The sequence below is a fragment of the Mustelus asterias genome, chromosome 3, assembly GCF_964213995.1.
Source record: "Mustelus asterias chromosome 3, sMusAst1.hap1.1, whole genome shotgun sequence".
In the NCBI taxonomy this organism is placed as follows: Eukaryota; Metazoa; Chordata; class Chondrichthyes; order Carcharhiniformes; family Triakidae; genus Mustelus; species Mustelus asterias.
The window spans coordinates 101808657-101832431 of NC_135803.1; positions in this window are offsets into that span (position 1 = coordinate 101808657).

The following is a 23775-nucleotide window of genomic DNA, read 5'->3' on the forward strand; positions in this document are numbered from 1 at the left end:
GCCAGAACGTCTGACGCTAGATCCACGTGCGGTGGGCGCTTCTAACACCTTCGACCACTGGCTGAAGTGTTTTGAAGATTACCTAGCAGCCTCCGCAGCGGTCACCACAGATGATGACAGACTCCGGGTCCTCCATGCGAGGGTAAGCGACACAGTCTACCTCGCGATCTGTGCGGCCACCACTTACCCGAGGGCCCTCGAGCTTCTAAAAAAGCGCTACACGAAACCTCCTAACGAGATCCACGCTCGTTACCTCCTCGCTACACGACGTCGGCAGTCGGGCGAAACCATGGAGGATTACACCAATGAGCTCTTGCAGCTAGCCAGGGGCTGTGACTGCAAAGCTGTGTCGGCTGAGCAGAGCATGTACGACCTCGCCCGAGATGCGTTTGTGGCCGGGGTCGGGTCTTCATACATCCGTCTCAAGCTGCTAGAAAAGGGGAATCTCAACCTGACCCAAGCCATGGAATTAGCTGAAATGCTTGAAGCGGCTTCGAAGAGCTTGGTCCTGTATCCGGAGGACCACGTGGAGACAACGTGGCAGGAGCAGTCGCAAATCCCTCCTCGCCCCTCGGGCTTGAAGTGCAGTGTTATGGCGTGCTCCCATGTGGACCAGACGATGGCTGCAGCCCCATGCGGCCCGCGGTGCTACTTCTGCGGAGGAGCCAAACATACACGACAAAAGTGTCCCGCTAAAGCGGTAGTCTGTACCGCATGCGGTAAAAAGGGGCATTATGCGAAGGTGTGCAGATCGAAGCCCAGGAACGGCAGTGCGGCCTGTGACCCTTCGGAACGGGGATCATCACCATCGTCGTCGAAGTCCTCGCGGGGTTTGTCCACGTGCGAGTCCAGGACGACGCCATTGCAGTCAACGGAGTCGGAGGAGGATGACCACCAGGGGTCGCTACGTTTGGCGCCCTCACCCATGTGCGATTCATGGGGGCGGCCATTTTGGTCGACGATGACCATGAGCGACCAGCAGGGGTCCTCAGCATCGACCTCAGCTGCCTGCAGTGACGTTCACGGACTAACGGTGGCGTCGATCACCCTGGACCAGGCTAAGCCTCACAGGCTTGATTGTTCGATGATGGATATACAGGTAAATGATCATGCAATTTATTGTCTGTTTGACAGCGGGAGCACTGAGAGCTTTATCCACCCTGACACGGTGAAGAGGTGTGGACTCCAGATTCAACCTGCCAAACAGACAATCTCTATGGCATCAAGGTCCCGGTCTGTCGCTGTGCTAGGACATTGTGTGGTAACTTTGAAAGTGCAAGGCACAATTTACGAGCGTTTCAGGCTCCTTGTGTTGCCGCATCCTTGCGCACCAATTCTGCTCGGACTAAACTTTATGGTCCACATGAAGAGTGTGATCCTACAGTACGGTGGGCCACTCCCTTCGCTGACAGTGGGAGAACAGCTGCAGTCTCCAAATTGTCCAAAGCGCCCCGCCTGCAATCTTTCTACGTTAAAGATCACCACACCCTCTTTATTTCAGAATCTGGTACCAGGCTGCAAGCCCATCGCTACTAAAAGTAGGCGTTACAGCACTGAGGATCGGATCTTCATCAGATCTGAGGTTCAGCGACTCCTCAAAGAAGGGATCATACAGCCCAGTGTTAGTCCGTGGAGAGCACAGGTTGTGGTGGTCAAGAGCGGGAACAAACCCCGGATGGTCATTGATTACAGTCAGACCATTAATCGATATACGCAGCTGGATGCGTATCCTCTCCCGCGCATATCTGATATGGTCAATCAGATTGCGCAGTACCGGGTGTTCTCCACCATAGACCTTAAGTCCGCCTACCACCAACTCCCCATTCGCCCAGAGGACCGACAATACACGGCCTTTGAGGCAGATGGTCGTCTGTATCATTTCCTTAGGGTTCCATTTGGTGTCACCAATGGGGTCTCGGTCTTCCAGCGTGCTATGGACCGAATGGTGGACCAGAACAGGCTGCGGGCTACCTTCCCGTACCTGGATAATGTCACCATCTGCGGCCGTGATCAGCAGGACCATGACAAATATCTCCAGAACTTCTTACGCACTGCATCTCGCCTGAACTTGACCTACAACAGGGAGAAGTGTGTATTCCGTACGCGCCGGTTAGCCATCCTGGGATACGTGGTGGAAAACGGGGTCATTGGCCCTGATCCAGACCGTATGCGCCCCCTTGCTGAACTTCCCTTGCCTGCTAGCGCAAAAGCACTGAGAAGATGCCTAGGCTTCTTCTCCTATTATGCGCAGTGGGTCCCCAACTACGCGGACAAAGCCCGTCCGCTTATTAAGTCCACGACTTTTCCACTCACGCCAGAGGCCCAATTGGCCTTCAAGGAATTGAAAGACGACATCGCGAAAGCCACGATGCACGCGGTAGACGAATCCATCCCCTTTCAGGTTGAAAGCGATGCATCTGATTTCGCCCTGGCCGCCACACTTAACCAGGCGGGCAGGCCCGTCGCGTTTTTTTCCCGCACCCTCCAAGGCCCCGAAATTCGGCATTCGGCGGTGGAGAAGGAGGCCCAGGCCATTGTGGAGGCCGTCAGACACTGGCGCCATTACCTGGTGGGAAAGCGGTTCACCCTGATCACGGACCAGCGGTCCGTGGCGTTCATGTTCAACAACTCGCAGAGGGGCAAGATCAAGAATGACAAGATCTTGCGGTGGAGAATTGAACTCTCCACCTATAACTATGATATCATGTATCGTCCAGGGAAACTCAATGAGCCCTCGGATGCCCTCTCGCGCGGAACATGCGCTACTACGCAGGAGGATCGCTTGAACGCCCTCCATAATGACCTGTGCCATCCTGGGGTCACTCGGCTCTACCACTTTGTCAAAGCCCGCAACCTGCCTTACTCGGTGGCGGACGTCAGGTCGGTGACAAGGAGCTGTCGGATTTACGCGGAATGCAAACCGCACTTTTACCGACCTGACCGGGCACATTTGGTCAAGGCCACTCGCCCCTTCGAGAGGCTGAGTGTTGATTTTAAGGGCCCCCTTCCCTCAACAGATCGGAACGTGTACTTTCTGAACATAATAGATGAGTACTCCCGGTTCCCGTTTGTTGTCCCCTGCGCGGACACATCGGCTGCCACGGTGATCAAGGCATTCCGTGATCTTTTTACCCTGTTCGGGTACCCCAGCTATATCCATAGTGACAGGGGCTCGTCGTTCATGAGCAATGACTTGAGGCAATTCCTGCTCTCATACGGGATTGCCTCTAGTAGGACCACGAGTTACAACCCTAGGGGTAATGGACAGGTGGAACGAGAGAATGCTACAGTCTGGAAGGCTGTCCTATTGGCGTTGAAGTCCAAAGGCCTTCCAGTCTCCCGTTGGCAGGAGGTCCCCCCTGATGCGCTTCACTCCATTCGCTCCCTCCTGTGTACGGCAACCAATGCTACTCCCCACGAGAGGATGTTCTCATTCCCTCGGAAGTCGTCCTCGGGGATATCTTTACCAGCCTGGTTGACGTACCCAGGACCCGTCCTCCTGCGGCGAGTCCGACCCCTTGGTCGAACAGGTCCACCTCCTCCACGCCAACCCTCAGTATGCCTATGTGGCATATCCTGACGGGCGAGAGGACACAGTCTCGATCCGAGACCTGGCGCCCGCAGGGGACGTAGCAACTCCTGTCGCTCCCATACCCCCAGTGACGAATCCCTTATCCCTTATTTCTCCCCCGGACGTGGCGCGGACAGCATCGGGACCAATGCTTAACAGTTTTACTCCAATGCACAGCTTGCCTGAGCCCCGAAGATCGTCGCCACCGCAGAATGTGTCAGGATCCCCTGCACTACCGTTTCATCAGGGTCAACCGGCCTGTGAGTCCGTGGGAGAACAGCTGGACGCCGTTTTGGGGAGAACGCCACCGCAAGTGCCTACTCCGGTGTCACCGCCGGTATTGAGGAGGTCACAACGACAGTGCGGTCCTCCAGACCGTCTGAACTTATAATCTGTTGACATTTTAGTCTGTTTTCGTACCCCGCCGGCCTTTATTCTCAAAGGAGGGGTGAATGTGATGAACCATCGTTGGTTCCCACTGGATAGTACTGGGCCAGGGTCTGGCCAGCACTATGGGAATGTATATAGGTTACTGTGGGATTGTACTAATGTTGTTGTTGGGCTAGGGTGGGATTGATACACCTGTGGTTGTTACTGTTGTGGCACATCCCAGTCGGGCTCCGCCTCCTGGGAGAGGTATAAGACTCCCTGCTCGGACGGGACCCCTTCAGTCTGGGATAGTGTGTTAAAGTTCTGATAGTTCCATTGTTAGTTAATAAAAGCCTTCTTTTACCGAAGCTTTGAGCCTCGTGTCCAATTGATGCGCATCAATCATAGAGAATCATATCATAGAATCATAGTATCCCTACATCATAGAAGAGAGCATTCCGTCCATTGAGTCTGTACTCACTTTTAGACAGAGTATCTTACTCAGGCCCTCTGCCCTGCCCTATCTCATACATTTACCATAGCTAATCCATCTAACTTAGACACTAAGGGGCAACTTAGCATGGCCAATCCACCTAACCTGCACATTCGCCTAACCCACACAGACAAGCCAAGCACCTGGAGGGAACCCACACAGACACGGGAAGAATATGCAAACCCCACACAGACAGTCTCCCAAGGCTGGAATTGGACCCGGGTCCCTGACGCTGTGAGGAATAGTGCTAATCACTGTGCCGCCGTGCCGCCATGATGTTGCTGAATTGCATTGTAGGCCTAAAGGGGTGTATGGCCAACTCCTGCTCCTATTGCTTCTGCGTTTAAGCATTCCAGCTCCTTTCTAAATCCTAAACTTGGTCTTCGTAGAAGCGGGGAAATCTAGTCATCACTTTTTAAAAAAATGATAATCCTTAAGATGTCCTTTCATCTGGTCACTTATACCCCACCCAGTTCTGGTAAAACTCAGATGCACCCATTTGGAGGTTGGGGTGCCTCATGTCCAAAGGCAGAGTCCCAAACTAATCCAAAGGGGGAGGAAGTCCCAGGTTGTGCAATTCCTGTCTCTGGCTCCATCCTTGAGGCCTGTCCCCTTGGAGCCCTTCAACTTCAATAATATCAATTGCATTGCTTACGAGGTTGCCTGGAAACAACGGGGGACCTGGCACAACTGGATGCTAAATGGTTATCAATGAATTGTGCCAGAGTTCCAATGGGGAGTCCACTCAATGGGAGGATTCTCAGGGCCTTTGCCCTATTTATGCCAGCACTGGATTCGGCAATTCCTTTCACCCGACAATGAAGCTTTTTTCATTGTCACAAAGAATCAGATTTTCACTGAAACAATTATTCACCATTGCAATTACGAGCAGACTACACTCATAAAATTCATGTTCAATTAACTGCGTAACCAAACCATCCCTCAAGCCAGATGGCATTCGACAGAAACAGGGCATCATTGAGTGATGAACACCAAAAGGCCTGCTCTCTGGTTTATTAATTTATGGGATCCAAATAGGAGTTAATAACTGAGACTTAGTTCAAATCTGAGGCAAATTAAGTAGCTGAAGTACATTGTCTGGTATTATTGTATAATCATAGTCTTTATGTAAATGAAATGATTTTCTCTGAGTGTATGCAGATTTCCTCTCACAGTAGTGCTGCACAACTATATTTGATGGTACCATTTTTCCTGACCTTAGCTGTAAGACCTAAAAGAAACAGTATAACTATTCTGTGGCACTTGACTGAAGTATAATCATAATTTCTAAACCACTCATGTAGTGAATAGTCAGAATCTTGCTCTGTTCTTTACAGAAAGCCCTATTCTGTTAAGTACATAATAGGCTGCTTAAAGTGGCATGTGTTTGGCTGCCCATAAATGGATGTCCCGATTTAATAATCCCATTCTCTTCTTCTGCAGATCTAAATTAAATACGTTGATGGATTGAAGCCTACTTGGTCCCCCTGACACACTGACACCAAGGATAACTTGCATTTATATTGTTGCCTTAAAGCAGTTAAATGCCCCATTACAAGAGTGTAGTTAGACAAAATGATTGACAATGAGCCAAAGAGTTTGTCAAAAAGGTTGATATTAAGAAGGGTTGTGACGGTGGGGAGAGAGAGAGAGAGAGAGGTGGGGAGCTCTCGGAAAGAGATTCCAAAGAATAGGGCCTTGATAACCATTGGCATGGTCAGCAATAGTGGGTGGAGGAATGCATAAGAGCCAGAATTGGGGATTGCAACAAATCTGACACTACGAGAACTGGCATTTGACCCAGTTGATCCATCCCTACTATCGTCTTACCTCATTGCTGCCTAACAGCATACATCTTGCACTATCAGCATAATATTACAGAGATGTTGCAGCCGTGTAATCTTGTTGATTTAACTTCCTATCAGCTCAAATGGGGCTTAAACTTTAAAGAGCGTGGGAAAGTTATTTGCCTGTATCAGTGAACCATGACACCCAGGACACAACCAGTTCATCAACAAATGGCTTTTAACGCTTGGATTCATCCACAGTGGGAATCCCTGAAATATCCACCTTATAAGTTGAACTTTGAGAAACTGCTCCAGTAACATCTGTTACTGTCATTACCGCAAGCTTAAACTATGCAGTGCTGAACTGCAAAATAAGCTATTTGTGCAGCTGTCAACGTGCAGCGCTTGCAATTTTTATCACAGGTGTGATGCCAAATATCCATTTCTGCTAATACTATTTTCTGGTGATGTTATTTTTCTAAAGTGCAAATGGCTTTAAAATAAGAAACAGTGGGCGCAATTTTCCCATCGCGACCCGCAACTTTTCTGGCGGGATCGGGGTGGGAGAGGCGCATCTCTGGCCTGAACAGGGATCTGTGCATGATCCGGGAACACATGCGCATCTCCCAGAGCCGGCGAACAGTCACCGGTCAGACCACGCTGGAAACCGGCGGGAAGACAGGTAAGTCATTTAAATTTTTTAAAAATATGTTTTAAATATGTATATTAGTTCATTATTGGGACCTAATCTCCCACCGCGCCCGCAGTACTTCATTCCGACGGGGTTCAGACTAGCTCCCCACATTTAGGGAACTAGCGGGAGACCCCGCCGGAATGAAGGGAGGCAATCGGGGCCCCCCAGGGGGTTGGGCAGTGTGAGGGTGCCCTCTGGGCATGGGCATCCTGGCAGTGCCAGCCTGTGCCCCTGGGCACTACCCAAGGGGCAACGTGCCCATGCCCAGGGGGCACCTTGGCACTGCCCATCAGGCATTGGGTAGTGCCAAGGGGCGGGGCCTATTGTGGGCAGAGCCTAGGGGCGATTGGTGGGGGTGGGGGTCCCGCTGCCACTCTGCAGACAGGATCGGTCTGGGATGGAGTGAGGGCAGTGATTGGGGTGGGCTGGGGGGGGGGGGGGGATGGTCTGCCGGTGGGGGGGTGGGGGGCTGCCTCCAGGGGGTCTGACCCAGGGGAGGGGGGTCAGCAGGGGGGGTGGGAGGATCGCCACTGCTGGTGGGTGTGAGCTGTGCATCGGGGTGTTCCGGGACGGGGGTGTGGGGTCAGGACTGTCCCTGGAATTGCTGTGGGGGCTGCGATTGGGCCGTGAGGAGGGCTGGAGGGGCAGCGGTGGTCCCGGGCTGGCCAGCGATCGAGCTGGTCAGCAAACAGGGAGACGGACAGATCGGGGCCACTGCACATGCGCAGAGTTCCAGAACTGTCAAACTCTGGTGTGAATAGGCCCCGCCCCTCCTGGGTTTTTAATGATATTCACGACTGGGACCTCTGCAGTGCACAGAATGGGGAGATTCAGGTGAGAAACTGCACTGAAAAAAAAGTCAGGATTTAGAACAGTTTTCCCGCCAATTCAGCACTTTTGGGAGAATCGCTCCCTGTGTGTGGAATCTTGTGGTGGTGACAGGGGTCTTGGCTGCCAGCTGGAGAGCTGGCAGGACTCCCACATTGCCTTTTTCTGGGAAAGCCAGCCACATCTTGTGCCACTCAGGCACTTGATGGGTAAGTGGTTCACCATCCCCCAAGATCAAGGACCCCCGGGGTCCCACCCACAGAAAACTGTTATCAAATCAGAGGCCGGCAGCTCTTCTGTACTCAGCAATGCCACTGGGAAGCAGTGGCTGTGGCTGGTACTACACCTACATGTGGCCTCAGATTGAGGAAGGGCCCAGCACAATTGAGTGATGGTGGAAATGGGGTCATGGAGTGTGGGTTGCCATGGATGGTGGTGATGGGTTCAGCAGCAAGGGCAAGGGAGACAGTTCTCAGTGGCACCCTCCTTCCCCCCCTTCCTGATGCCAAGTCCCCCAATCAGACATTGAGAGCCTTTGAGCAAACACATCCCTCTGGGATTCCTAAAACAAACATGTCTGGGTTTGCTTTTTGTGCTCCGCACATGGTTAAGTCCTCCCACCCGCCACTGATTAATACCATTAGCAGCATTAATTGCCCACTTAGGGTTCTCAGTTGGTGGTGGGGCAGGAAGTCTGGCCACGGCCATTGGTGTAATCAGGTTAGAGGCTGCAAGATGGCAGGCTATCCATTTGCCACCTTCCCCCTGATTAAATGAATCCCGCTACCAAACTCACCATTGGGGAAGGCACAAGATTTTGCCCAGCATCATTGTCCTGTGGTAACTGCAGTCAGCACGGCAGAAAATGCTGGAAACACGCAACAGATCAGGCAACATCTATGGAGGGAAAAACAGGATAAATTGTCCCGATATTAGTGGGGAAGGAGGGAAAGATGTGGGAGAGCATGGTGATAGGAGAAGGGTTAGCCATCCTGGGGATGTGGAGACTCTGCCAATCATAATGGCAGAACCTCATGAACTCTTTGCTGACTCTGAGCACATTGACTGTTAGGCCGGTGGGTGGCTGGGAGTGGAAGTGTAGCAGCAGGAGGCAACACAGGAACCCATGGGGATAGTCCTCAGCATTTAATGGAAAAGAAGCTTTTACAGGAGACCAAGGATCAAAGGTTTAGAAATAGAAACCCTACAGTACAGAAAGGGGCCTTTCGGCCCATCGAGTCTGCACCGACCACAATCCCACCCAGGCCCTATCCCTACATATTTACCCACTAATCCCTCTAACCTACGCATCTCAGGACACTAAGGGACAATTTTAGCATGGCCAATCAACCTAACCCGCACATCTTTGGACTGTGGGGGGAAACCGGAGCACCCGGAGGAAACCCACGCAGACACGAGGAGAATGTGCAAACTCCACACAGACAGTGACCCAAGCCGGGAATCGAACCCAGGTCCCTGGAGCTGTGAAGCAGCAGTGCTAACCACTGTGCTACCGTGCCGCCCCACAGTTCTGTTAAGACTGGGTAAATGTTGGGGGAGCATGTCAGAGAGGAGGGTAGAAATGAAAAAGGTGGACCCCAGAGTGTGGACCACTCTGCTGGCTGGGCACTGTTGGGGTACCTCATTCCAAATATCACTCCTCCACTCCCAGTGACTCTGGTGTAGACATCCTCCATGACCAGTGGTGGCGAATGGAGATGCCTGGGTGACCAGTTTACTTCCTGATCTAAAGTGGACTTAACATGTTTCTTCTTGAGTCTTCCACAAAGTGTGAGGATGTTTCGAGATCAGAAAAATTCACTGGAGTTTGATGTGGCACTGGTTAGACCCACGTCAAACTGACAGCTCCACATCATATCTCACTCAGGTAGAAAGGATTGATAACCGTTTGTCAGTTCAACTCTATTATTGAGGCAGAAATATCAGGATTCTAATCAGGGTCCAGGCCCCATTAGAACTCATCAATGTGAAATTGGTTAAATCTAAATGGGGCATGCATGATGAAGTGCGTTATAATTCTAGCACCATTTGGGACAATTTAAGCTCAGATATACATCTTCAATGACCACTCTCACTTAAGTTTGAGAAAGACAGGCCTCACAGCCACATAAATGGGTCTGAAGGACTGCTGTAACTCTTTCCAAAGAAAAGGAATCACCAGAGAATATGATCGTCTTCCAGATAGCTTTTATTTAAACAAATTTAGCTAGATTATAGCAACCCAGATATTACAAGTATCTGGACATCTCTCCTCAACAATGTGCCTCCCCATTGAAGAGTGTACAGAGATGGAATTTCAAGCTTGGATACAGAAGACTATATGAGACATTAAATTTTCTAAAAGTGCATCAGTGTTCACGAAAGAACAAAGCACGCAATTCTCTTTGATAGTAATTCAATTGCAACATTGACAGTTCTAGGAGAAGTAAATATATTCTGACTTCTGATAGGGATTCCAGGTCATATTAATGTTACAAAGAAATATTTAAGATATCCATCAATATTTAAGGTAATACTTATCAGAAAATCTCTGAGTAGAAAGCAACCGAGTCTCGTAAGGAAATTTTTAACTCAATTAAAGAGGAGAACCAACATGATTACATGACAGAAGCATAACTTTACCTGACAGACACTGGAGTGAATCTAAGGAATCTAAAAATCCTACAGCATATTTCAAATATTTATACCCTAAAGAGCTAAACCACGAAGAAGTCTGTTGAGCACTCTTGCTGGACAACATTCTTAGCTTTTTTTATCAACATCCTTCCATCAACCAGGATACTGAGAGGTGCAGATCATGATCACTTAGTTTCCAAGATTCAGTTTGACAAATTTTTTAATGTCATCCTTAAAGGTTATCCACTGTTAGATTGTAGCATCTTACAATTTATCAATGCTCTTCTGAGGTGATAAAAAAGGTGATTTCTTCTTTTTCAGAACTGCCTTGTGTTAGAAGATATGCCACAGAATATTGTTGAACAATTATACCCAGGCATGTTTACAAACCTTTTGAACCTTTGTCCAGGATATGAATTCTGCTTTTAATTTTCAATCCCGACTTCATAGGAGAATCACGATTTTAATCTTATAACTCCATATTTAAAGCTGGATTTGCTTATAACTTCATTTTTATAGCTACATTCCTTCACAGTTGCACAAACATTATTCAGTTTTTCTAGGTCTAGACCATCTGGCCAGCTGTTTTTATTGGGATTACTGGAGACTGCACAGCATGAAGTGGGCTCCAATGCCTGCCAGCACTCAACCTCCTACTGTTTGTCTTCCTTAGATTTATGTACAGACCAGGGTTTCTACTGGCCAATTCTGAGGAGGCTTGGATGATCTTGTTATGTTCAGATGGCTGTGATCAACATTATGTCAAGAAGGCCGAAAGGCTTGCATCTACAGCTAGCTGTTAGCAGTCTTTGCAATTTTCCATCCCTACATGTACATAGTCACTCACAAGGATCTATGGACCAAGATGGTCTTACCTGGGCATTCCCATCGCAGGGACGGTGCTCAAGAAAGAAGGGAAGTCGAACTGGAGAGAAAGCAGCTCATTGCCTGAGCCAGCAGAATACCAATGGAGCTTTCAATAAAGATTGACTTACCAAATAAAGCCTTTCCTTTCACTACACCCTCTCACACAAAGTCCTTCACTTTTCAGGATTTGTGCCAAACCCTTCAGAAGATGGAAATCATCTCCTCTGCTGTTATCCAATTGCAAAACATTGAAAGCAGTTAGGTAACTGTGCTTATGATTCTGTTACATTTACTTAACCAATTACATGGGCTTTAAACAAAAAATATGCATGAGGAAGTGCTGCAAAAATCTATCAGCCTTGTCTACAACTATTTCTTAACACAGTGATTACTTTTCACGTCAGCCAACTTACTTTCTCTAGTTCCTTACCTATTGCTTCTATAAAATAGTTCCTGAGTGCCATTGGGTTGGGCATTGGGATGATATCTGGTAGCTTTAGAAGTTTGGGGTAATCCCTCTCTCAGGCACCAGTTCTAGCAGCCTAGGATTGGCAGTGCCAAGAGGTAATGACCCTTATCTGAAGGTATTTGAACAAGGTTCAAATAGGAAGGAAGTTCGCTGTCTCACAGTCCACTCACACCAGTCACAGCCTCAGAGCTGCTACTTGATGGTGCCATCACAGACCAAAGGTTCTCAATGAGATCTTGTGCATTTTCAATGTTATCCTTTGGCCTGTGAATTAACACGGTGTCGAGTGGATATATCCAAGAGCTCCCTAATCTGAAACCAGGGTGGGGTCCCTCCATGTTTTGTTTGCCTGTTGAAATCTTCCATGATACCATCCAGCTAATAACTTTCTGTTGTTCAAACATATTTCCATTCCCCGAGATTATATCTGGACGTGCTCTCATAATAGATAACCAAGTAATTTTCTGACTGTGCCCTGGGCTCTTTCTCACCCGTACTTTTCTGTTAAATGTAAGCACATCAACTGTTTCCACAATCTATCAATTCTATTTAAGTGGTGACTAAATATATCCTGTTATATAACACGGCAAAAAACAATTTTAAGGAGAATAGGTTTTGGAGGGGAACCAAATGCCTGTCAGAAGGTATAATGGAATGCACAGGATGCTGTGTTCTTAAGACACATCAGGCCTGTCTTACTGCTTCATCAATTTTGTGCTAATTCTCATACATCTATTTTTAAAAGCATCTCTCACTGGAGAAGTAGCACAAAACGGACTTCTGTGCAAAAATATATACTGCTGATTGGAAAATCTAATTCCTGTCTGTCACAAGACATTCGTTCAAACTGGATTGTGAACTAGAATGGAAAGCTAACTGCATGAGCTGCCACTTTGATCATGATTTAGGAAGTCGGTTTTAATGGCGCACATTGAATATTGATGTCTAAATGTATTATGTAGTCACACAAGTGTCAGTTACCTGACTGCTGCTTGCAGAAGATTCTAGTTTTTCTTTGGGAGACACAAGGCAAGGAATTGGACTGAAAGATGTAAAAACGTTCAAAACATCAGCAATTTCCAGCACAGAAGGAGGCCATTTGGCTCATCGTGAATTTACCAGCTGAGGATGAGTTAACCAGCCAAATTCAACCTTCCAACTCTTGGGTCATAGAACTGTATATTCCTGCATTTCAGGTGTATAACTATGTATTTGTGATGACGATTTCTGCTTCTACCATCCTTTCAGGCAGTGAGCACCTGACTACCACCATCCTCTGGGTGAAAGTGTTTCTCCTTAATCTCTAATCATTCTGTCAATTGCTTTAAGTCGAAACCCCCTGGTTATTGACCTCTTTGAGAAGTGAAATAGTTTCTTTCTATCCACTACACCTAGGCCCCTCTAAATTAAATTTCCCCACACCGTCCTGCATTCCATGGAAAATATCCACAGCTTATCCAAACTTTCCCCTTAGCTATAATTCTCAATTCCTGGCAACAGCCTAATAAATCTGCTTTGCGTATCCTTTCCGGTGTGATCACATCCTTGCTGTAATGTGGTGAACAGAACACAGCTGTGTCCTAAATAGTGTGTTACATCGTTCCGGTGTAACTTCCCCACACTTATAATCAATGCCTCGACTAATAAAGGAAATTATTCTGTATGCCATCTCTACCTCTCCTGCTACCTTCAGGGATCTGTGGATTTATTTTGTTCTTCATTCTTTCGTGGAACGTGAGCATCGCAGGAAGGGCCAGCATTTGTTTTCCATCCCGAATTGTCCTTGAACTCAGTGGCTTGTGAGGCCATTTCACAGGATGGTTGAGAGTCAGTCACCTTATCATGCACCTGGAGTCACATGTAGGCCAGAGCAGGGAAGGAAGGCAGATTTCCTTCCCTAAAGAACATTAGTGAAGCAGATGGGTTTTTATGATTACAGATTACAGTTTCCTTTTTGTCCTATCTTACTTCGGATGCCCTTTGACATCTAGGGGTGTCTAGATTTTGGAGTCCCATCATTTTCTTTATGGTAAAAATTAGTTCTGAACCCCCTCTATCTCTTCCTTGTTTCGTGACTGATTTACTTTCGATTACGGGGTGGCATAGTGGTTACACTGCTGCCTCACAGCACCAGGGACTCAGGTTCAATCCTGACCTTCAGTGATTATCTGTATGGAGTTTACACATTCTCCCCGTGTCGGCATGGGTTTCCTCCAGGTGCTCCAGTTTCCTTCCACACTCCAAAGATGTTAGGTTGATTGGCCATGATAAATTGCCCCTCAGTGTCAGGGGGATTAGCAAGCTAAATATACAGGGTTACAGGGATAGGGCCTGTGTGCGATTGTTGTCGGTGCAAGCTTGATGGGCTAAATGGCCTCGTTCTGCACTGTAGGGATTCTATGATTCTTCTATGACTCTATACCTGTTTCGAGTCCATAAGGACAGCAATGGCTCAGCCCCACCTTCTCAAGAGAAATTTGGGTTGGGCAATAAATACTGGCCTTGCATCCAAAGAAAGAATTAAAAATAAATTGCCAAAACACATTTCAGATTCATAAAATTGGCCTTTCCCCATTTCAAAATGTTAATGCCTTCTCTATTTTTGTCCTTTTCCATAGTGGCTCCAAAACTAACTGGATTATGATCACTGCCAGTAAAAGGCCCTCCCACTGGTACCCCTTCCATCTAGTCCAGTTTCATTTTTTCAAACTTCTCTTGTCGGGCTTACTATGCAATTCAAAAGTAAAAGTTTTCCTGAATGCATTTGAAAAATTCTGTTTCGTCTATTCCTTTAACACTAATTTCATCCAAATTAATATTAGGGTAACTGAAATTCCCTCATATTATTGCCAATTTCTTTCTGCACTTCTCAGCAGTTTGTTTTCACATCAGTTCTTCCATTCTCTTCTGCCTGTTTTGGGGTCTACACTGTATACTTGCTACCTTGACACTATTCTTTCTCTCCCCTGCCCGGTCTCTGACGCCATGAAATACATACTTTTTGTCTTACAAATACAGCTTGCTGTCGTGCAGGCTCAGACTGCTGCCACCATGGCCGTGGATTTCAGTGCTCGAAGGGACTTGCAGGCTTTCACAGCAGCCCTGCAACCTGTGCCCCAGCAGATGACCACAATGGCTAAGGTGTTGGCACCTGGAGGACTGGCAGCGGCTCTTTGAAGCACGGACCTGCTGTCCTCTCTCTGAATGGCAGCCCATTCCAGCTCCCACCACTGTCTCTCCATCAGTACCCTTGCTATTGGCTTTCAACTAGACTGCTGGCACCCATGTCCAGGTGATGAAATCTTCCAGGCCCAGAGCTGTTTGAGGTCATTCTGTCATGCCATCTGCAGTTTCCCCACTCAAGATCAGCAGCCTTCCACCAGCCATGCTGCAGTCACTGAGGTACTGATGCGCAAAGGGAGACAGTGGTGTTACCACTGGATGAGTAATTGAGAGACCCTGGGTAATGCTCTGAGGATCTGGGTTTGAATCCCACCGTGGCAGATGGTGAAATCTGAATTTAATAAAACTCTGGAATTAAAAGTCTAATGATGACCATGAAACCATTGTCAATTGTTGTAAAAACCTAGCTGATTCACTAATGTCCTTTAGGGAAAGAAATCTGCTATCCTTACCTGGTCTGGCCTCCATTTAACTCCAGGTCCACAGCAAAGTGATTGACTCTTAACTGCTCCCCTCATGGCCAATTAAGGATGTGCAATAAATGCTGGCTCAGCCAGTTATGTCCACATAGGTGTATAAGATTTTGATGGGTATAGATAGAGTGAATGCAAGCAGGCTTTTTCCGCTGAGGCTAGGGGAGAAAAAAAACAGAGGGCATGGGTTAAGGGTGAAAGGAGAAAAGTTTAAAGGGAATATTAGGGGGGGCTTCTTCACGCAGAGAGTGGTGGGAGTGTGGAATGAGCTGCCGGATAAAGTGGTAAATGCGGGGTCACTTTTAACATTTAAGAAAAACTTGGACGGGTTCATGGATGAGAGGGGTGTGGAGGGATATGGTCCAAGTGCAGGTCAGTGGGACTAGGCATAAAATGGTTCGGCACAGACAAGAAGAGCCAAAAGGCCTGTTTCTGAGCTGTAATTTTCTATGGTTCTATGGTTCTATAGAATATATAAAAGAAAACGAGACCAAAGACAGACATGAAGGCAACCCACAAGGGAAAATCATTCAGTTTTGTGTGCATTATTGGAAGTGTTTTTGGATGAAGTTATTACGATTTTTTTCTTTCTGCCATCTTTTATTTCAGGATTTTGGCCAAGAATGTGTTACCCATAGCAGACAAATGGAAATGTGGGCAATTGTGGAGCCATATTGATGTTGTGATGTGATTTCACCAGAACTGGCTTCTGAATTGCCAAGGCCTCCTTCACCAAAAGCTGGCTTTCCCCTGACAGGCATTCCAACTCCTCTGATCTTCTTGTTAAAGTCCAGCAACACTCTTATGAATCCCCAAGTTTTCCAAGCTCCTCTGATAACACTGAATACCACACTTCCATTTATTCTGCAAGAACAAGTCAGAAGCATCAAATCAGTGCTAAATGCTGTTTGACATTGCAATCCACACACTCTGCACGCTTCCAGCACACACAAGGCATCCCTGCATTAAGTGCCCTTACTGTAAGCGCACCGTGTGAGCTGGCCCGACAACATTTTTGAAGTTTCGAACTTCCTGAAAGTCGGGTGCTTCAGTGCTGAATTATCCGGCTAAAGGAGTTATCTTCTCTCTCACTTGTCTGCCTGCAAGCTGCAAAATCTTTGTACTTTTTTCTTCATAAAATCATATTTATCCTGCTAGTCCCCCTGACACTAAGGGGCAATTTAGCATGGCTAATCCACCTAACCTGCACATCTTTGGACTGTGGGAGGAAACCGGAGCACCCGGAGGAAACCCACGCAGACACAGGAGAATGTGCAAACTCCACACAGACAGTGATCCACGACGGGAATTGAACCCGGGTCCCTGACACTGTGAGGCAATAATGCTCACCACTGTGCTACCATGCCGCCCCTAAAATAATTCTTAAATAATGTTTTTCCACGTTGATGAAATGGAATGGATGTACATCAGCTGGTACATGCAAAATTCATGCTTTGTCTCTCGATTGCAATGTAAGTATTTCAGTGTTGTCATACCAAGACGCCAGTTCACTGCCTTCAAGGCAATAATAAATTAGAGATGTTTTTTAATGCAGTCATTAATCTTTGCTCTCTTCATAAACGAATGGTGCAGAACCATTTGTTTGATGGGTATTTGTAAGTTCTGGGTAACAGAGAAGTCACAGTAGTTGTTACACTTACATGGAATATAGATTGATTATACGATCAAGTTCAACAATTAACTGCTAATTGTGACGTCGAGCTTCCCAGAGATCATGCGGCTTGCCTTATTCCCCTGTCTCTCTGAGATGGTCTAACTGATGCAAATAGATTAAACCTATTAATCAGGTTTGTTTCCAGGTTAACTAATATACAGATGCAAAATATTGGAGAAAAAAGAACGAAAACAATGCTTGAAGGCAATGTGTTGGGATCAGCTCATAAGGGGTTTTTAAAAAGTCTATTTGAAATTACTTTTTTTACATTAAACAAGAGGACTTTTAGAAGGACTAATCAGATCTGTCTCTTGGTTAATGTGCAATTTGTGTAAGTGAAATGAAATTAGGTTTTTCAAGTGAGTTTGGATTTTCTGTTGAAAAGAAAGAGTGTGGCAAAGTTATCCAGCATTTGTTAAGAGCAGAGGTCTCTAATGTCAGGGCTATCAGCTATTCACAACTGGAGAACAGTACCGGGAATTATTACTGACAAGGTGTTGTTGGGAATTGTATTTTTCTTTTAAAATATGATAGGACAAAGTATTATTTGGACACTTGGACTTTTTTTAAAGAAGGGTCACAAGTTCACCTTTGCACTGGAAGCCTTTTTCCTCTGAGCAGCATGGCACATGAAGGATGGCAGGGGGGTGGGGTGGGGGGTTGGGGGGGCAATGGGGAGCTATTTGTTTTGAACTGCAATCACTTTAATAGATGGGGATAACTGTTGGTTTAAAAGCAAAGGCCAGTGATTTACTGAATATCACAGATCAGAGACACGCTTTAGGTTTTGGACCTGTTGTTTTGAAGGAATGATCTGTGAAGGAAGCTGCCCTGATTCACTCATTCTCTGCCTTGCCTGAAATTCCATGTGTGGTTATCAACCTGCAGTCAGAGAATCCTCATTTGAGTATAATTTGCGTGCCTTTGGAACCCTGCAAACCTAGGACAAGAAGAATTGACCCAGCTCTATATATTTTCCTCCAAGCTGCAGCTCCATTGTTGTGAACTCCAGACGTCAGGGTGGCATGGTGGCACAGTGGTTAGCACTGCTTTACAGCACCAGGGACCTGGGTTCAATTCCAGGTCACTGTCTGTGTGGAGTTTGCACATTCTTTCTATGTCAGCGTAGGTTTCCTCCGGGTGCTCCAGTTTCTTCCCACAGTCCAAAGATATGCAGGTTAAGTTGATTAACCCTAGTGTCGGGGCATTAGCAGGGTAAATATGAGGGGTTACAGGAATAGGGCTGGGGTGGAATTGTGGTCGGTGGAGACTTGATGGGCCGAATGGCCTCCTTCTGCACTGTAGGGATTCGATGATCTACTGGGACCAGTATTCACACAAGGGTGCTCCAAATCAAGAGCATCAAAACCCTACAATCTTTATCCTTTGTTTTATAAAGCTCATCCCTGCAGAGACATGATCTGTTTGTTTTGTGTGTGTTTCCCTTATTCTGGTTCAAACAGCAACAAACATAAATAATTGGCCATTTTGGTGAGTACTTTTAAAAACTTTTAAACTAATGGCGTGTGGTGGACCTCAGTTGTGCCTTTGTCCTATATGGACCACCGTTGCGTGAGCTTGTCATACCTGGACACATCCCCTTCCAGTTTGGTTCCTCCCCTCGGCACCTAGTATAAAGGTGGCTGTCTCCTCCCCCTTGTTCAGTCCAGGTCGGTTACTTGTTGGGATCTGCTCCTGATTCTGTTGTGAATAAAAGCCTACACTTGTATTGGCACACCGGTAGTCTTTCGCCTTATTGATAGCGCATCAATTTTATTCACAACAGTTGACCAGCATGGAGCAGTTTCTAAAACCCGACAAGTTAGCATTAGACCCTCAAGAGGTTGGAGCCTCTGATAAATTCGATCATTGGCTGGACTGCTTCGAAACATTCGTCGACACCGCTACGGCCATCGACACCGACGACGCTAAACTCCACGTGCTCCGCGCCCGGGTAAGCAAAGCTGTCTATGGAATCTTCCGGGACGCTGCTACATACACGACGCTATCGAACTCCTAAAAGGGCAGTTCCAAAAGAGCCCTAACGTGGTTTACGCCAGACATCTCCTAACTACCCGCAAGCAGCAGCCACGAGAATCGTGCGCCCAATTTCTGCGTGCCCTGCGGGTCCTAGCTCGAGCTTGTGACTGTAAGGCTGTTACAGCAGCTCAGAACACGGAGGACCTGATCTGCGACGCCGACGTTGCGGGCATTGAGTCTACATACATCCGGCAGCGCCTGCTGGAACAAGATGACCTAGATCTCCGAAGAACAGCCACGATGGCTGAAATGTTAGAAGCGGCCTCTCACAATCTCGGGTCTTACCTTGCATCCCGTTCTACCGACGGCTCCACCGCGACGGCTGTTCCGGCGGGGCCCAAATGTTACTTTTGCGGCCTACCCAAGCACCCTCGGCGTCGCTGCCCGGCGAAGGATGCGATTTGCTCCGGATGCGGTAAGCTAGGCCACTTCGCTAAAGTCTGCCGGGCAAAGCCGCTTCCGAAGCCTCGTGGCACCACATGTGTTCTGCGGGCGCAGCCATCTTTAATGCAGGCGGCGGCTGCGCGCGAATCACCATCTTTAATGCGGTCACCGGAAGCGCGGGAATCGCCATCTTTGATGCAGTCACCGGAAGCGCGGGAATCACCATCCTTGAGACTGGCATCAAGACGCGCTGAGCAGGAAGCTTCATCCGTGACGTCATCAGACAGCGACGAAGATGGATTCTTCTTTGATTCGACGGTGGCATCGATTTGCCTGGACCAGTCGCAGCCTCATCAACTCTCCAAGTCAATAATGGAGATCAAGGTAAATGGTCATGCAGAAAACTGCCTGTTCGACTGTGGGAGCACAGAAAGTTTTATACACCCTCGCACAGTGCGTCAATATGCCCTTCCTGTGCGACCCTGGAGCCAGACCATCTCCATGGCCTCGAATTCCCACTTGGTGGAGGTCCTCGGGTGCTGCTTGGTGACGCTGACGGTACAGGGCACAGTCTACGAGTGTTTTCGGCTCCTTGTGCTGCTGCGACTCTGCGCAGTTGTACTGCTGGGGTTAGATTTCCTCAGCCATCATAGGAGCGTCACCCTGCAGTATGATGGCCCTTAACCCCCGCTCTCCGTCTGCAAGGCGCCGTCACTGCAGCGCCCCTCGCGCACCACCTGCAGTCTCTCGACCCTCAAGATCACCCCCCCCTTATTTGATAACCTCACCCCGGATTGTAGGCCTATAGCCACCAAGAGTAGGCGCTATCGTGCGGATGACTGGGCCTTCATTCGGTCCGAGGTACAACGGTTGCTCCGGGAAGGGATTATCCAGGCCAGCACCAGCCCCTGGAGGGCGCAAGTGGTCGTAGTTAAATCGGGGGAGAAACAGCGCATGGTGATTGACTACAACCAGACCATAAACAGGTATACCCAACTAGATGCGTATCCTCTTCCCCGTATCGCGGACATAGTCAACCGCATCGCGCACTATAGGGTTTTCTAGACGATCGATTTGAAATCGGCTTACCACCAGCTCCCTATCCTCTCGGAGGATCGCCCATATACTGCCTTTGAGGCGGACGGTCGCCTCTACCAGTTCCTCCGAGTCCCCTTTGGTGTCACCAATGGGGTCTCAGTCTTCCAGCGGGCCATGGATCAAATGGTAGACCAGCACGGGCTATGGGCCACTTTCCCATACCTGGATAACGTCACCATCTGCGGCCATGACCTGCAGGATCATGATGCCAACCTACAAAAATTCCTTCGTACGGCCACTCTCCTGAACCTCACATATAATGAGGCGAAGTGTGTTTTTCGGACACGCCGCCTCGCCATCCTTGGGTATGTGATAGAAAATGGTGTCCTTGGCCCCGACCCAGCCCGTATGCGTCCCCTTATGCAGCTTCCCCTTCCTACTACCCTCAAAGCACTGAGGAGATTCCTGGGCTTCTTCTCCTACTATGCCCAGTGGGTTCCCCGTTACGTGGATAAAGTCCGTCCGCTCCTCAAATCGACCCCTTTTCCCCTGGCGGAGGAGGCCCGTCGGGCCTTCGACGACATTAAAGCGGACATTGCGAAGGCTGCGATGCATGCTGTGGACGAATCCATCCCATTCCAAGTGGAAAGTGATGCGTCTGACTTTGCCCTAGCCGCCATCCTTAACCAGAGGGGCCGTCCGGTGGCCTTCTTTTCACGGACCTTACAAGGCCCTGAGATTCGACACTCCTCGGTCGAGAAGGAGGCCCAGGCCATCGTGGAAGCCGTCCGGCACTGGCGCCATTATCTTGCGGGCCAATGATTCACCTTAATTACGGACCAGCGGTCAGTTGCCTTCCTGTTTAACACCAGGCAAAAGGGCAAGATTAAGAATGACAAAATCTTGTGGTGGAGGATTGAGCTCTCCACCTACAGATATGACATCATGTACCGGCCCGGGAAGCTCAATGAGCCCCCAGATGCCCTGTCCCGTGGATCATGTGCCAGCGCCCAACTAGACCAGCTACAGTCCCTCCATAACGATCTCTATCATCCGGGTGTCACCAGATTGTTCCATTTTGTCAAGTCCCGTAACCTGCCCTTCTCCCTCAAGGAAGTCCAGACGATTACCAGGCAATGCAGGGTCTGCGCTGAGTGCAAACCGCAGTTCTACCGGCCAGGCAGGGCGCACCTTGTAAAGGCCACTCGCGCGTTTGAGCGCCTTAGCATTGATTTTAAAGGCCCCCTCCCCTCCTCTAACCGCAATGTTTATTTCCTGAATATCATTGATGAATACTCACGTTTCCCTTTTGCCTTCCCCTGCTCGGACATGACCACGGCTATAGTGATTCGGACCCTGAACAAGCTCTTCACCCTGTTCGGCTTCCCAGCCTATGTTTCATGAGCGACGAGCTGAGGCAGTACCTGCTCGCCAAAGGCGTTGCCTCCAGCCGCACCACTAGCTATAACCCCAGGGGCAATGGTCAACCCCAGGGGCAATGGAGAACGCAATGGAGAACGCAACCGTCTGGAAGGCCGTTCTATTAGCGCTACGGTCTAGGGGCCTTCCAGTCAGCCGTTGGCAAGACGTCCTTCCGGACACATTACATTCCATTAGGTCACTCTTGTGCACAGCGACCAATATGACCCCTCACGAGCGGATGTTTTCGTTTCCCAGGAAGTCCTCCTCAGGTACTTCGCTCCTGGATTGGCTGATGTCCCCGGTGCCTGTCCTGCTTCGGAAGCATGTCCGGACCCATAAGGCAGATCCCTTGGTCGAGGAGGTCCAATTGCTCCACGCTAATCCTCAATACGCTTACGTAGCGTACCCTGATGGGCGGGAGGACACGGTTTCTGTCCGTGACTTGGCACCCGCGGGTGCCCCTGAGGTCACCACGTCCTTCCGCCCCACGGTCCCTGGTGTTGTCCACTCGGAGATTGCTATGCCTCTTCCTCCCTCAGTCCCTGTCCCCAATGTAGTCCGCCCAGAGCCTGTTGCGGCCCCCCACCCCCTAGCTCCGGTTCCCACTGTTCCCCATATGCCACCAGGGCCACTGCTCACTCCTCTCGCCCCTGTGTACAGCTCGCTTGAGTCGCCGGAGCCGTCGCCACGCAGTACCCGACGACTGGACGGGACGACGGATCGGTCCGCTTCACACCATCTGGCGCCTTCTCTCGACGCTCACTGTACGGAGCCTGGGCCGACATCACTCCCTGCTCGGACGACTCTGCGACCTGCACTACGACGATCGTGACAGCGGATCCAGCCACCGGTTCGTCTGGACTTGTAATATTGTTTCCGCTTCACCCCCGTGTCGTTTTTTTTTAAAGAAAGGGGTGAACGTGGTGGACCTCAGTTGTGCCTTTGTCCTATATGGACCACCGTTGTGTGTGCTTGTCATACCTGGACACATCCCCTTCCAGTTTGGCTCCTCCCCTCGGCACCTAGTATAAAGGTGGCTGTCACCTCCCCCTTGTTCAGTCCAGGTCGGTTACATTTTGGGATCTGCTCCTGATTCTGTTGTGAATAAAAGCCTACACTTGTATTGGCACACCGGTAGTCTTTCGCCTTATTGATAGCGCATCATGGTGCAACCTGCGGAGTAATGGGCCTGATAAACTGTGCTCTCTTCCCACCGTGATGTGTAGGAGAGGCTGGTGTATTCCTTGAGCAATGCCATTGGGAGCTCCCTTGTTCCTTGGTGGCAAGGTCAGGGGAGAAGTGCCAGACAAAGTGCAGTTCAAAATATCTGCAACAACAAAGGAAGATATGTCTCACCATCTGTAAAGATGGAAAAAGGCTGCAATGGCAAGGTGGTTCTGGTATTCATGGTCTCTCATCAAAATCTGACAATCAACCTGTCAAGACCATATGGACAATAGTGGTGCCCCAAAGTCCTCACGTTAATTGAAGTCATGCACGGACTTCTATCAATGTTGCATTAGCTTTCCTGGCTGTATTACATTGCAGAATGTAATGCTGTTTGATTAGCGCAACGGGCCAGGAGACATCAGTGGTGGCCATTTCGCGGGATTCCCGCTGGGCGGCTGGGCCTCTGTGCGTTTCCCAGCCTAAGTTTTTCAGCGTGAACCCTATCAGCATGGTGGCGATTTACATGCATTATCATAGCTTACCATATCATTAGCGAGTTTGTGACTGAATTCTACCCCCTCACTAGTGTCTCCCACCTCTCCGGTATGACATCACGCTGGCGGGATTTACAACTGCTCTATAAAAGTCGGGGCCCGGTGTGGCAACGCTGAAGAG